This window comes from Gallinula chloropus, assembly GCF_964237585.1.
Source record: "Gallinula chloropus genome assembly, chromosome: 32".
In the NCBI taxonomy this organism is placed as follows: Eukaryota; Metazoa; Chordata; class Aves; order Gruiformes; family Rallidae; genus Gallinula; species Gallinula chloropus.
Window position 1 is genome coordinate 2729736 of NC_140117.1, and position 14428 is coordinate 2744163.

Sequence of the window (14428 nt, forward strand, 5' to 3'; positions counted from 1 at the left end):
GCCCAGACCTGTCTCCCATTACTTTTATGACTTGGCAAATTGTCTGGAAGTGTTGGGGCTTCTTGAAAAAAGACCTGTCAGTGCAGACACTGCCTTGAGGCACTGAACCTTGGCAGCTCAGTCTTACTCTGCCAGGATGTTTTGGGTGCAGATATGGGATGGTTGGGCACTAATGCTCTGTGGTTCCTGCACAAGTTGGGGTGGGTTTGGTGGCTAGATCTGCATCCTGGGGAGACCTGTAATGGGTCTGCTCTAGGATGCGGTGCTGGCTGACACCAATCCTGACACCCACCTGACCCCAACCCCGGGCTCTTCCCCAGCCACAGGCTCTGGCCCTCAGCTCTCTCTGGAGGGTTACGAGGCCGGAGGCATCCGGGTGCTGTGTCGATCGGCTGGATGGTTCCCGCAACCGGAGGTGCTGTGGAAAGACCCCAACGGGCACCGTGTCCCCTCGGTCTCCCAGAGACATTCCCCTGATGCCAGAGGCCTGTTTGACACCGAAGACGCCATAGTGGTGACGGGAACCAGAGAGGGGAACTGGTCCTGTGTGGTCAGGAACAGCCGCCTGGACCAGGAGCAGGAGGCGTCCCTGCGCATCTCCGGTGAGACGGCTGCAGCCAGCCCCTGCGGCGCTGGAGCAGGGCGGGGGGTGGCTGTCTGGCTTGGAGCAGCTTTGGTCTGGGCTTGGGGTGCAGCGTGGGGGTGTGGGGCACAAGGGGACTCTGTCCCATTGGGGCCAGCGCTCACGGGACAAGGGCTGGGAGGTGTGGGGCGGGGGTCTCTTGGTCCTTCTTCCCACAAACTTGAGTGTAAATTGATCCCTTTCCCTGCGGATCTGTTTGTTTCTCAGCTCCCTTTTTCCATGATGCCCGTCTCTGGATGGCCGCTCTGGGTGTGCTTCTCGTGCTCTCCATTGGGTTCCTTGTCCTCGGAGCTTATCTCTGGAGAAGGAAATATACGTTTGCCCCTGAGGGACGTGTTGCCTTCATCAAAAAGCTCTTTGGGCAGGGACAGAAGGGTATGAGGAAATAGTGTGGTGTGGGTGGGAGGACAGGGTGCCTGGTTGGTGGGAAGGTCCCAGAGACCCTCTGGAACTGGCACAGGGGACCCCAGCAGGGACTAGACTTTTGGGGTCCTAATGTTGGGGCTGAGCCCCAGAGGGCCTGGGTGGGCTGGTGGGGGATTTGCTGGCAGGGAGCCATTCCCGTGAGCAAGGTGGTCTGGTCCTACTTCCCAAAAAGGAGGAGTTGGGGATCAACCCAAGCTCTGTGTGCTCCTGTGGGATCAGCCCTGGGGTGAGTGTTTGTTCCTTCTGGTCACACATCACTTCTTGGTTTTGCTTTCCAGGGCAACGGAATGCAGCTCTGGGCGAGTGTCCATGAGCTCCAGCATGGCGTGGGGCCCTTTTCCTGGATGTTTTGTGCTCGGCCTTTTCTCTCCTTACTTGTCCTGTACATCCTGGCATCCATGGGGCTGGGAAAGCTCCAGGCCATGTGCCTGGGAGGGTGGGCAGGTCACGGAGACCAGTATTGGGCTGGATCCTCTTTTCTTACCACGGATCCTTGTGCACCAGCCATGAGATGTGACCAGGCTGCAGAGATCCATTCCTGGGCTTTGGGGGCTCTGTTTACTCTCTCATGAGCAGTCACCACATGAAAAGCTGTCCCCTTCCATAAAATATCACTTGTGGGGGGCTTTTTTGCAGATTAGGGGTGTCAGGGGCTTTATCTTCTGGGAACTTCAACATCAACAAAGCCCTTGATAAAATTATTAATTGTTCCCCATAAAGAGGAAGTTTTATTCTTAGCAGATACCGGGGCTGAAAAATCAACCATTCAAAAACTTCCAAAAGGAATAGACAAAGGGAAGAACTGTATGTCAGTAGTAGGAGCAAAAGGAGAACCTTTTAAAGTGCCTATTTTAAAAGATGTAGAGGTAGCATTCAAATAATAGACCCGCACCACCCAACCAGATTCAAACAACACCCTATACCTATGGAGGGCTGGAAAGGATTAAAACCTGTAGTTGACAGACCTTTGGAACAAGGACCTCTAGAGCCATGTATGTCACCTCACAACACGCCCATTCTCCCTGTAAAAAACCCAGATGGGTCATACCAGATGGTGCAGGACTGAAGAGCGGTAAATCAGCCAACAATTACCAAATTCCCTGTGGTGGCAAATCCATATACCTTATTGAGTCATATATCTCCCAAACACACTTGGTATAGTGTCATAGATTTGAAGGATGCTTTTTGGACTTGTCCTCTGGTTGAGGCATCGGTGGGAACCTGGCTGGCTGATCAAGGCCACAGCTACACATCGCCACAGTCCTGCTTGGAAAACAGCCTTGAGGAATCACTGACAAAGGGCTAAAAGCATGGGAACAAGAAACTGTAACAAGAGCTCTGCATACTTAGAAATTCCATTGTGGTGATGGAAACCTGATACGGTGCAGGTGGCCTTTGCCCCCTCTATCCTGGCCCCTCGTTACGTAACCCTCGAAGGTATTTAAACAGCAGCCAGCTTGAATAAAGTGAACTTGTTGCTTTTAACCTTATTGCTGTGCAGTCTTTTCCTAGCGCCTCTTTGCACTTCCAAAGCCCCTGGAGATAAATTATTTCCCAAGATCTGGATTTTGGAGGCAGGAACTCGCAACAGGCATCCAGAGATTATTTTGCTTTTCAATGGGAGGACCCCGATACGGGATGAAAACAACAATTAAGACAGACTGTGTTGCCACAGGGTCACCAAATCTATTTGGACAAACTTTAGAAAAAGTTCTGCAAGATTTCACTATGCCCAGGGAGGTAAAATTGTTACAATATGTGGATGATCTATTAATAGTGGGAGAAATTGAAGAGGGGACCCGAAACGCCAACATTAAATTGTTAAACTTTTTAGGGGGAAAGGGATTAAAGGTGTCCCAATCTAAGCTACAGTTTGTAGAGCAGGAAGTAAAATACTTAGGACATTAGCTAAGTAAGGGGAAGAAAAAGTTAAATCCTGATAGAGTATCTGGGATTCTATCCTTAAGACCCCCACAAACTAAAAAGGAGATTAGGCAAGTATTGGGGTTATTAGGATATTGCAGACCGTGGCTTGAAAATTATAGTGAAAAGGTAAAATTCCTATATGAGAAATGAACTAATAACCAGTTTAAGTGGTTTATTGAAGATGATCAAAAATTTGAGGAAATAAAGAAGACATTAATACAAGCACCTGTATTGGACCTCCCAGATCTAGAAAAACCTTTTTATTTATTTGTAAATGCATCAAACCAGACAGCAAATGGAGTTCTTACTCAGGACTGGGCAGGAATCAAAAAACCCATGGGGTATTGTTCTAAATTTCTTGATCCACTAAGCAGGGGATGGCCGGCTGGTCTCCGAGCTTTGGTAGCTACAGCATTATTAATGGAAGAAGTTAGGAAGATCACCTTGAGCTCTCCTGTAAAGGTATATACCCCACACAATGTCAGGGATGTTTCACAACAAAAAGCAGAGGAATGGTTAACAGGCAGCCGGATCCTAAAGTATGAAGCTGTATTAACAGACTCCCCAGACTTAGAATTGAGAGGGACCTCTGCCCAGAGCCCAGCAGTTGTTGGGAGAGCCCTGGAGGAATTGCTGCGTAATTGCTTAGAAGTAATTGAGACCCAGAGTGAAGAGAGGCCAGACTGAAGAGATACCGAGTTGGGAGCTGGAGAAGAGCTGTCTATAGATGGCTCCTCACGAGTGAAAATTGGGGTATGCAGGGGATGCAGGTGTGTTTGGGGGGGTGGGATGTCTCTGTGTTTGGGGGGTCCCTCAGACCCCCTGCGCCCCTCCCCGCAGAAGCGGCGGATCCGGCTGAGGAGGCGGCCCTGAACATCTTCCTGCTGCAGGCGCTCGTGGAGGTGACCCCCTGGGATCCCCCCGGGCCCCACATACCTCCCGGACACCCACATCATCCGGGCTCAAGGACGGCACAAGGGGCAGCGGGGACAAGGGACACTTTCCCCGAGCCCCGGGGGTGCCCACGCTCCCCGGGAGGGTTTTACCCTTGTCCCATCTGTTTCACCCCCGAGCCCCCAGGGTGTCCGAGCCGGGTGGGGGCAGCCACGGGGTGCCAGACGCCTGGGTCCCCCCGGGACCGGCAGGTCTGGGGGTCTCAGGGTGCCCCGGGGGAAGCGGCCGGGAGCGGGGCCGGGGTGTGGGGGAAGAACCGCGACTTGGGGGGCCCAGGGGTGACCCCAGGCTGGGGGATACGGCGAAGTGGGGCCGTGGAGGGGTCTGGAGCATGAGGATGAGCCAGGGGGCTGAGAGCGCCCTGGTTCCTGGGCCGAGGGTACGGGAGCGGAGGGGGCTGTGCCCGCCCCTTCCCCGCGCTGCTTTCGGCGCTTCTAATTGTGTCATCCAGCAGAGACAGGATCTGCCCGGCACCCGGTAGCGTCATACGCGTCTCGGGCTGCCATTGGCGGCCGGGTGGCGTCGCAGCCAATCGCGGGGCGGGGCTGGCAGCGAGGTCTGTCCCGGAGCGAGGCTCGTTCGCTTCCTGCTGCTGGGGCTCCTCGTCCGGGCGGCGTGCGGTGAGTGCGGGCGGGACCCGGAGCCCTTTCCCTGGGCGCTGGGACCCCCTTGGACCCCCTTTCCTGACACCGGTGCTCCATTCCCCGGCACCGGGACCCCTCCTGACCCTCCTCCACCCCAGAGAACCAGGACCACCCCGGGCTGCCCTTCTCTGGGCACTGGGAACCCCCCGGGGGAAGGGAGCCCCCAGTCCCTCCCGCGAGACACAGGGAGCCCCCTCGGAACTCTCCCCCCCACCCCCGGCCTGGCTTTGCCTTCTCCCCCCTCCAACCCCCACCCCCCAGATCTGCTTCTCCTTGGGACACCCCTCGACCTCCCGGGAGCCCCCTAATTGACAGCGGGGACCCCCCAGTCTTCCCTTCCCGGGAAGCAGGACCCCCTCCTGGACACACCTCGGTGCCCCAACCAGTCCTACCAGTCCTACTCCCCCCGCACTGAGGGTCCCTGCACGCCCCACCCGTCCCCGTGCCCTGTGTCCCCACAGAGCTCCACTCCCTGCGCTACTTCCACATCGGGGTGTCAGAGCCCAGCCCGGGGGTGCCCGAGTTTGTGTCACTGGGAATGTGGATGGGAACCTTCTCGCTGTGACAGCAGGAAGGGGAGGATGGTGCCCCGGGCAGAGGGGATGGCGGCCAACCTGGACCAGCAGCACTGGGACAGGAATCCCCAATGGGACAGAACAGTCAGCAGATGAACCGTGTTGTCCTGGCCACAGTGCAGGAGAGCTACCACCAGAGCAGGGGTGTGTAGTTCCGTGCCCCCCCCCGCGGTGCCAGCCCCCCCACACCCCTCCCTGCAGAAGCAGCGGATCCGGCTGGGGGGGGCAGCCCTGAACATCTTCCTGCTGCAGGTGCTCCGGGAGGTGACCCCCCTTGGCCCCACATACCTCCCAGACACCCACACAGAGTGTTCACAGAGCCCCAGCCCAGCCCACAGTCACCCCTGCTCATCCCTTTCCCTCCTTGCCTGACCTTTCCATCCCAGCATCCTTGGGTCTGGGCAAGCCCAAGGCCATGTGCCTGGGAGAGTGGGTTGCTCAGGGACACCAGTGTGGGGCTTTACCCTCTCAGGTTCCCAAATCATAGAATCATAGAATCATAGGGGTTGGAAGGGACCTCGAGAGATCATCAGGTCCAACCCCCTGCCAAAGCACCTCCCCAGCTCATATTGCACAGGTTGGTGTCCAGACAAGTCTTGCATCTCTCCAGAGAAGGAGCCTCCACACCCCCTGGGCAGCCTGTCCCAGGGCTCCCTCACTGGAGAAAAGTTCTTCCCCATGTTGGCGCGGAACTTCCTGTGCTCCAACTTGCAGCCATTGCCCCTTGTCCTGTCCCCACAGACACTGAAAAGGGGCTGGCTGATTCCCCCTGCATCCCATGTTTCAGATAATTATAAACTTTAATTAGGTACCCCCTTAGTCTTCTTCTCTCCAGGCTGAACAGCCCCAGCTCACTCAGCCTTTCCTCATAGGGGAGATGCTCCAGGCCCTTAATCATCTCTGTCCCTCCTCTGGACTCTCTCCAGGAGATCCCTGTCTTTTTTATGCTAGGGAGCCCAGAACTGGACACAATATTCCAGGTGGGGCCTGACCAGGGCAGAGTAGAGGGGGAGGATCACCTCCTTCGACCTGCTGGCCACACTTCTCCTGATGCCCCCCCAGGATCCCATTGGCTCTCTTTGCCACCAGGACACACTGCTGGCTCATGGCCAACCTGTCATCAATCAGGACCCCCAGGTCCTTCTCCACAGAGCTCTTCTCCAGCAGGTCATCCCCCAGCCTGTACTAATACAAGCAGTTATTCCTTCCCAGATAGAAGACTTTACACTTGCTTTTGTTGAACCTCATCTGGTTTCTCCCTGCCCAGCTCTCCAGCCTGTCCAGGTCTCTCTGGATGGCAGCACAGTGTCCTGTGTGTCAGCCACTCCTCCCAGCTTTGTATCATCGGGTACTTGCTGAGGGTGGATGCTGTTCCCTCATCAAGGTCGTCAGTGAAGATATTAAACAGGACTGGACCCAACACTGAGCCCTGGGGAACACCGCTAGTCACAGGCCTCCAGTCAGACTCTGCTCCACTGATCACCGCCCTCTGGGCTCGGTCCGACAGCCAAATCTCATCCCACCTCACTGTCCACTCATCTATCCCATGCTCTCTCAGCTTTGCTATCAGGATGTCATGGGAGACAGTGTCAACGGCCTTGCTGATGTCAAGGTAGGTGACATCCACTGCTCTCCCTCCACCCACCCAGCCGGTGATGACATCATAGAAGATTATGAGATTGGTCAAGCACAATTTCCCCTTGGTGAATCCATGCTGACTGCTCCTCATGACCTTCTTCTCTTCTAATTGCTTGGAGGTGGCATCCAGAACAAGCTGTTCCATCACCTTTCCAGGGACAGAAGTGAGGCTGACTGGATATCCCTCTCAAAGCCACAGAATCAATTTTCCCCCTTTCCTCTGCCTTGCTGGGGGCAGGACCCCTTGTCCTTACCAGAGCCTTTATTAACAGCCTCCTGTAATTGCAAACCAGGCGGCTTGTCACCTGGAGAGGAGCCCACATCTCTTGCCCAGGCTAAAGTGCAAGGACTGGTCACAGGGGTGATCCTACAGTGGTCGAACATGGCCTTTCCATGGCACTGGGCACGAACATTGACCCCAGGTAGACATACATCCACCAAGTCAGGATAAGGAGAGGAGGTGTCCTCAACACATCCACCCTGCCTGGGGAATTGCTCAACAGCAACCAGAGCAGGAATCTTCCTAGACGGTGCCTTTTCAGCCAGTTTTCTTGCTGCAATTATTGTACCTGGGCTTCCATGAATGAGGTAGGGGCATCATACATATTGTCATGTCCTCCTCCTGCTCATGGACAGTTGGTGCCTCTATGTCTGCCCAGTCCACAGCCAGTTTGCTGTCCCCATGGCTGTACTCCACACCAACATCCATTGTACAGACTATTCATGCTGAGTGTCATCCTGATCTTTGGGTGCCTGAATATTGTCCGGGTGACTGCAGACCACCCTCAGGTACCAGGTACCTTCCACTCTGGTGGACCACTTCCCTTGCTGGGTTACGTGATCCTCCTTAGGAGGATCCATCTGCAGTCTGCAGAAGGCTCCCCCTCTTCCAATCCATCAATCCCATAGTCCTGGCTTCCCTGCCTTCTAGTTCCTCCCTCTTACCCCCACCATGCCAGTAGGGGAGCCACCAGGGAACAGATGTCTCCACCTGCCTGATGGATAAAAGCATTGCCCGCATCTCACAGCCCTGTCAGGGATAGGACCAGGTTGCCTCTGCCTCTGCTCCCTCTCAGGGCAAGAGTCCACTGTGTAGACATCTACCATGTCTCCTCACCTGCAAATGTAATGATGATAGTTCAGAGGTGAGTCCCTGCTTTAGTTAGTGACTATGTCACCTCAAACCTGTCCACATGACCCCAGGGCAGGAGACTTCTTCTCAATACCTGTCTGCATGACCTCAGGGCAGGAGACATTCTTAGTGTCTGTCTCTGGGGGCTGAGGGCAGGAGACATTCTCAGTGTCCATTGCAGCCTCTGTCTGTTTCTCCTCTGGGAGTGAGCGAGTGGCCTGTGGTGCTCAGCCACTGCTTGGGGCTGAACCACCACATTAATCCATAAGTTTGTGAGGTGGGAGGGGCTTGTTGCATTAGTGATATTAAACATAAAAGACAGATTAATGGGAATAGCAAAAGATCTTCAACCATCTTCAGCAGATCTAGGCATAGTGATACACAGCCCATGGTCTGTAGAGTTCTGTACTTGTATGAAACCTCAAATCAAATCCCATGCGTGATTATGCATGACCTTCTTACCCTGTCCACTGACACTAAAGGAAAGGAGAGAATTTGTCCAAAACAATGGAAGTGGTGATAACATATACATAGTGTGAAGATTACAAGACTGAAAAGATTATACCAACAACTGTAAAATCAAGAGCAGCGTAAGTCTTCCATTCGTGGTGAGGTTCTTTTCCTACAAAATCCACCAAATCTGTGGATTCTTTTCCTGACAGAGAAGAGAAACGAAAGCCTGGTTCTGCCAGAATCAGTTTTTAAAAGAGGATACTATCCTCCTGGTGTTAGACCACAAGTGGAGATGACTCTTTCAAACAGCCTTTGAGTGACAGGCCACTTGCTGCTTGCAGTTTCTCTAAATGAGTGTTTTTTCTCCAGAATGGCCACAGATGTCACCATTTCTCCTCTTTTCCTTTTCCTTCTTCTTCAGCCAAAATAGTTAGATGAGTGAGAGAATCTCCTTGGTTATTCATAATGTGGGCTGGATGGTCTTCCCCTTGGTGGGCAGCCACCCATCCCACTATATATGGGCTTCTGTTTGGCTTTATTTAATAGCTCTTTCTGCTTATCCCTTTGCCACACTGGCACTCAGTTTACTTCCCACTGATTCTGTTCCCAGAAGGGAAGCCACTCTGTACACCTTTTCAATACAGCCCAGGATTCCCTGTAAATGTACACAGGTTCATTATTGTCCTCTTCTCTCATTATTACGCTCCAAACTGCTGTTAACTCTCCTACTTGAGAACTCCCTTCTCCTTCTGGTACAATTTGTTCTCTGCTCTCAACATACAGAGCTCCTGCTTGGTATTTCCAAGTCTTTTCCTCACTCCTTGAAGAGGCTTCAGTAAACCACACATTTTTTAGACAGGATTCAAATGGAGGAGCTCCTTTGGTGTGGGAACGGGGAGGTTCCTTATCTGGGGAAGCATACACTGTCCTTGTGTCTGAAACATTTTGGGTGTTCCCTCCTCTACTCGGTATATGTGCCTGTAATGTTCTAGCCGAGCATTCCATTTCCTAACCTGGGAACTATGGGTGAGCTATGAAAGAATATCTGGAACATGTTTCCTCCAGAACACTGGTGAGCCGAGGGCACCTTGCAATTACTTTTGATTTTCTGGTGCCTTTATTTGTTCTAAGGCAGGCAGGATGCTGGGAGGAACACACACTGTCCCCTCTCTCCATGACATTCCCAGAGTCTTTACCTCAGGAGAGGGCAGTTGCACCTTTTCACTGCTGGAATTTCAAGTCCCAGACTTTCTAGGTGAGTAATGATTTTCATTTGGGTTTCTGCTACTGCAGCAATGTCAGGTCCTCCCATTAATGTCTCACCAGTATGTCAGGGAAGGCAGCAGGCCTGCCAACAATCTGACTCTCATCACAGAAGAGATTGGCCTTGACAACCTCCTTGCATAGGAAAGTTACTCATGCTGAAGGAACATGGTGGCCTTGAAGGTGAGGGTACAGATCACCCCAGCCCAGGAAGGGGCTGTAGGAAAGTATTTGGGAGTAAATGAACATGTCATGAACCAGCCTTGATGAATGGTCAGCACAGCAGGTGTGCAGATAGTTTTAGATATCATAGAGGAACTGATAATGCTCAGGCAGGCACCACATAAAGAAATACAGTAAAGAATAACAAGATATGTTCATCAGAACCTGCTATATTTACTAACCATCAACTTAATGAACACAGCAGGTGTATTGTGTGTGATCAGTGTATGTAACCAACTAACAATCACCTGAATACCACGTTTGCAGTAAAAAAGTGTGTAAGATCTGTGTGATTTTTCTCAATAAACAGCTTCACCTTGATTCATACTGAATTGCATGTTGCCCATTGTTTTCTCTCCTCAGAAGACCGGTGGTCATACAGAGTAAGGGACAAGGGGACTAGATGCTGTGTAGGGGCTTCAAATGTTGGGACATGCCAACCATGCCCTGTCCCCTTGGGGATCTCATATCCCCGAGCAGAACATGTCCTCAGCTGTCCCCAACCACCCATCCCTCACATGGGCAACACACCCCCATCAGATGTGGTTCAGGGGGGTCTGGGCATCTGTAGCCAGAACAGGGTGTGGGTATGGGGGTTGAGGGGGGCATGGGGTCCATACTCAGACCTGTCCAGGGGGACCAGGGTGACACCCATTAAACCCCAGAGCTGTTGGAGAGAATGGACCATGACCCAGGGCATCCGGGAGAGGCAGGAAAGACAGCAAACACCACAAGATCAGTGTAGAAGAGGACTCCCATCTCTATCTCCAGAATGCTTTGCATGATACTTGTGTGTTGGCAGTGTCATGGTGATGGCCTCCAAACATCAGTGCCGGCTGCAAGGAGCCAGGCACCCAGGTTCCTCATTCCTCTTGGTTCCCACAGACCTAAACAATGCCCTCTCATCCCCCCTTTTCTTCCCATGCCCTGGAGGGCTGGATCACCCCCAGACCTTGATCACAGCACCATCCCATCACTCCCCACCCCATCACATCCCAATGCAACCCTCCTTGATCTGTGAAACCAAACCCATCCAAACTCAAGTCAGCACAAGTAAAGGCAACAAGTCAACTCAGCTCAAACCAACTCAACCCAAACCAACACCACACACATCCTAAGTGACCCTATCCAAACCCACCACACCCCCACATGACCCCAGTGTCCTCACACATCCCGCAGCACCAAAACCTGCAGCAGCAGGCACAAAGGTCAGTACTGCTAAATATCGCTTTCCTGGCGCCGCAGGGGGAGAATCCTGTCCCTGCTCAGGACTTTCCTCTTCTGCTGCCCCTAAAGCTGCTCTGGTACAAAGAGGCTTTTGCTCACGCAGCCCAGTCCCTAAACCAGCCACGAGCCACTACCTGTACTGAGTGCCCAGCTCGGAAGGGCAGAAGGGAAACACACCTGAGGCTTGAGCCAAACAGGATTGCGCCATGTGAAAGGATGCAGGGCTGAGGCACTCTGGGGACACAGGGTGCTGGCAGTATTGGGGCACTCCAGAACCAACACAAGGGGGGCCTGAGTTGTGAGTGCCCCCCACCTCCAACCCCCTGCCCTGTGCTCACCCTGCTGGCAGTTGCCCCCAGGCTCCTACTCCAACCACTGCTCCAAGCCCACTGCAAATCCCCTTCAGCTGCAGCCAGGAATCAGGACAAACCCCCCAGGAACCCCCACGGCCAGACTCCACGTGCACCCACAAAGCTTTATTGAGTCCTGTCCTGCTCTGCCTGGGCAGAATGGGCTGGGGCAGGGATGAGGGGGACATCTGCTCCTGTGGCAGGGAGGAGAGGAGTTTGGGCAGGGTCTGCAGAAGGACAGGGGTTCTGCAGGGCTGTGGGGAGCATGGAAGTGGGGCAGGAGGTGCTGTCTGTGAGACACAGCTCAGTTCCATCTGTCCACACTGCAAACCATGGGCGGATGGTCTCTCCGTTGAATGGGACGTTTGAGAAAGTGAAGATCTCGGCCCCACTGTGACCATCCATGAAAGTCACCAGCCCCTGTGGGCAGTCCAGACAGACCCAGAATCTGCTGGGGACTCTGGACAGAAACAGGGGGGTGCGAGGAGAGGTGAGAGACTGAAACTTCCCTTCCCAGTGCTCCACCCCCCAGATCCCTTCTTTGGAGCTCATGTGCATATGCCCCTTCCTGTTCACAGAGTCCCTGGCCACCCCCAGAGCCCACCATGAAGTCCCTCCCACCTCCCCCTTCACCTCCACCTCCCAGCAGTGCCTCCCCTCACTGAACCCCTCCTGGCCCACCACGCAGGGCCGATACGTAAATCTCTGAGGGGTGTCAGGCAGGTCCTGGGCTTCTCTTCCCCTTCTCACACTTCTCCCATCCTGGGACAGGACGAGCTTGGGATGAGCCGTGTTGGGATCCAGGGTCACCATATCTGCAGGAGGAGCCAGAACATCAGGGGCAGAGCTCAGTGCTGGGCAGGTTTCACCCCCTGGGTCCAGGATCTGCCCCACAGGGCAGGGCATGGGGCATCTCTTTCCTCCAAGAGATCCCATCCAGGTGCTGTTCCCAGAACGGCCACGCCAAACTCAGTCCCATGGGAACAGGCCCTAGTGGGGCTGGGGCCTCAGCACAGCGGACTAGGATGGGGAGGCAGCAGCTGGGTCTAGGCAGTGCCAAATGTGTCAGGGGGTAGATGGCTCCCTTTTGGCCCACCTGAGGGGGCTCACGAGGGGTAGGATAAAGCAGAAGACAGTGTGGAAACAACCCAGTGCCACACTCTGGGTCATGGAGTCACACAACACACCCAGGCATGGCCAGTCCCATGTACTGACGAGACCAGATGCCCCTTGCACATGAGGAATGGGAGGAGAACCTCACAGATTGACACCCAAACCCCCAGTTACCTGGAGTGTGGGGCAGCAGAAACTTCCTCCAGGCTACAATGAGAAAGGAGAGCTGGTCACATCCCAGAGCCGGTCCCCAGCTGCTCTGGGCAGGGCAGGGGGTCCATCCCCACGCTGGTCTTCCTGAGTTTCCCACCGTCCCAGGCACACGGCCTTGGGCTTTCCCAGCCCCAGGGATGGGGGATGGAGAGGATGGGCAGGGAGGGAAAGGGCCGAACACCAAAATCCATGGACAGGATCCGACGCTGTGCTGGAGAAAATGAGACACTCACGCAGTGCTGCAGCTTGTTCCTCTGCAAAGGAAACAGAGATATTGGATCAGGGGGAACAGATTTTCATGTCAGAACTGCTCATGAAGGGAAAACAGAGCTTGGGCAAAGATGGAATTCATGATTTGGAACTGGAAAATGCTCCCAAAGCCCAGGAATGTCTCCCTGCCAGCCTGACCACTTCCCAGAGCTTGGGCTTTCCCAGACCCAGGAGTGCCAGGATGGATAGGACAGGTAGGGAGTGAAAGTGCTGAGCACCAAAGTCCTGGAAGAGACCCCATGATGTGCTGCAGCTCATGGACACTCACCCAGTGCTGCATCTCGTTCCTCTGGAAAGCAAAGAGAAAGCAATGTTTGATCAGGTGGGACATCTCGTCATCCCCCAACTGCCCATGAGGAGCTGTCAGAGCTCAGGCAGACCCCAAATTGCTGTTTGGGAAGGGCAAAACCTCTAAAACCCCAGGAATGGCTCCTTCCACCACACTCACCCAGGGCTGCATCCCGTTTCCCTGGAAAGCAAAACCAAGAAACCATGTGTGACCAGAGGGAACAACCACTCACCCCAGGGCAGATTCTGCAGGAGCACACAGAGCTCAGGCTGATCCCCAACTCTTCATTTTTGGGGACTAGGAACAGACCACCTCAATCCCGGGAATGGCTCCCTGCCAGTTGATGCCTCACCAGCCCACCCAGGCTCTCTGGAGCTCAGCGCTAATATCAGGAACCTCCCAAAGCCAAGTCCCTCCCAGGGGCTCCTACGTCAGGAGATTTTGCTGGGGGAAGGGGCCAGAAGAACTCACCCAGCTCTCTGGAAAACAGCAGCACTGGAAAGCAAAGCCGGAGGAAGGAGGTCAGGAGAGCAGCTTGCTTCCTCAGCGGGAACAGCTCCAGAGGGTCTCTGTGACTTTCCCACCAGACAGGTGCTCTGCCCATGCTCCCTGACCTTCATCCCACACCCCACCATGTCCTTGTCCCCTTTTGTCCTTCCCAAAGAGCTTTTTGATGAAGGCAACATGTCCTTCTGGGGCAAACGTACCTTTCCTTCTCCAGAGATAAGCTCCAAGGCCAAGGAGCCCAAAGGAGACCACTAGGAGCACGCCCAATGAGGCCATCCAGGGACGGGCATCGTGGAAAAAGGGAGCTGAGAAACAAACAGATCCGCAGGGAAAGGGACGATTTACACTCATGTCTGTGGGGAGAAGGACCAAGAGACCCCCGCTCCACACCTCCCAGCCCTTGTCCCACAAGCCTTGGCCTCAAGGGGACAGAGTCCTCCTGTGCCGCAGGGGCTGGCTGCAGCCATCTCACCGGAGATGCGCAGGGACACCTCCTGCTCCTGGGCCAGGCGGCGGTTCCTGACCACACAGGACCAGTTCCCATCTCTGGTCCCTGTCACCAATATGATGTCTTCAGTGTCAA

General features: G+C 54.2%; 1 protein-coding gene across 1 annotated transcript in view; it reads left to right on the plus strand.

Moving 5' to 3' along the window:
* LOC311202958 (class I histocompatibility antigen, F10 alpha chain-like) overlaps nucleotides 1-14428 on the plus strand; it is a gene marked incomplete at its 3' end in the record, with an annotated part of 174225 nt that overhangs the window by 91700 nt on the left and 68097 nt on the right. The window lies entirely within an intron of this gene.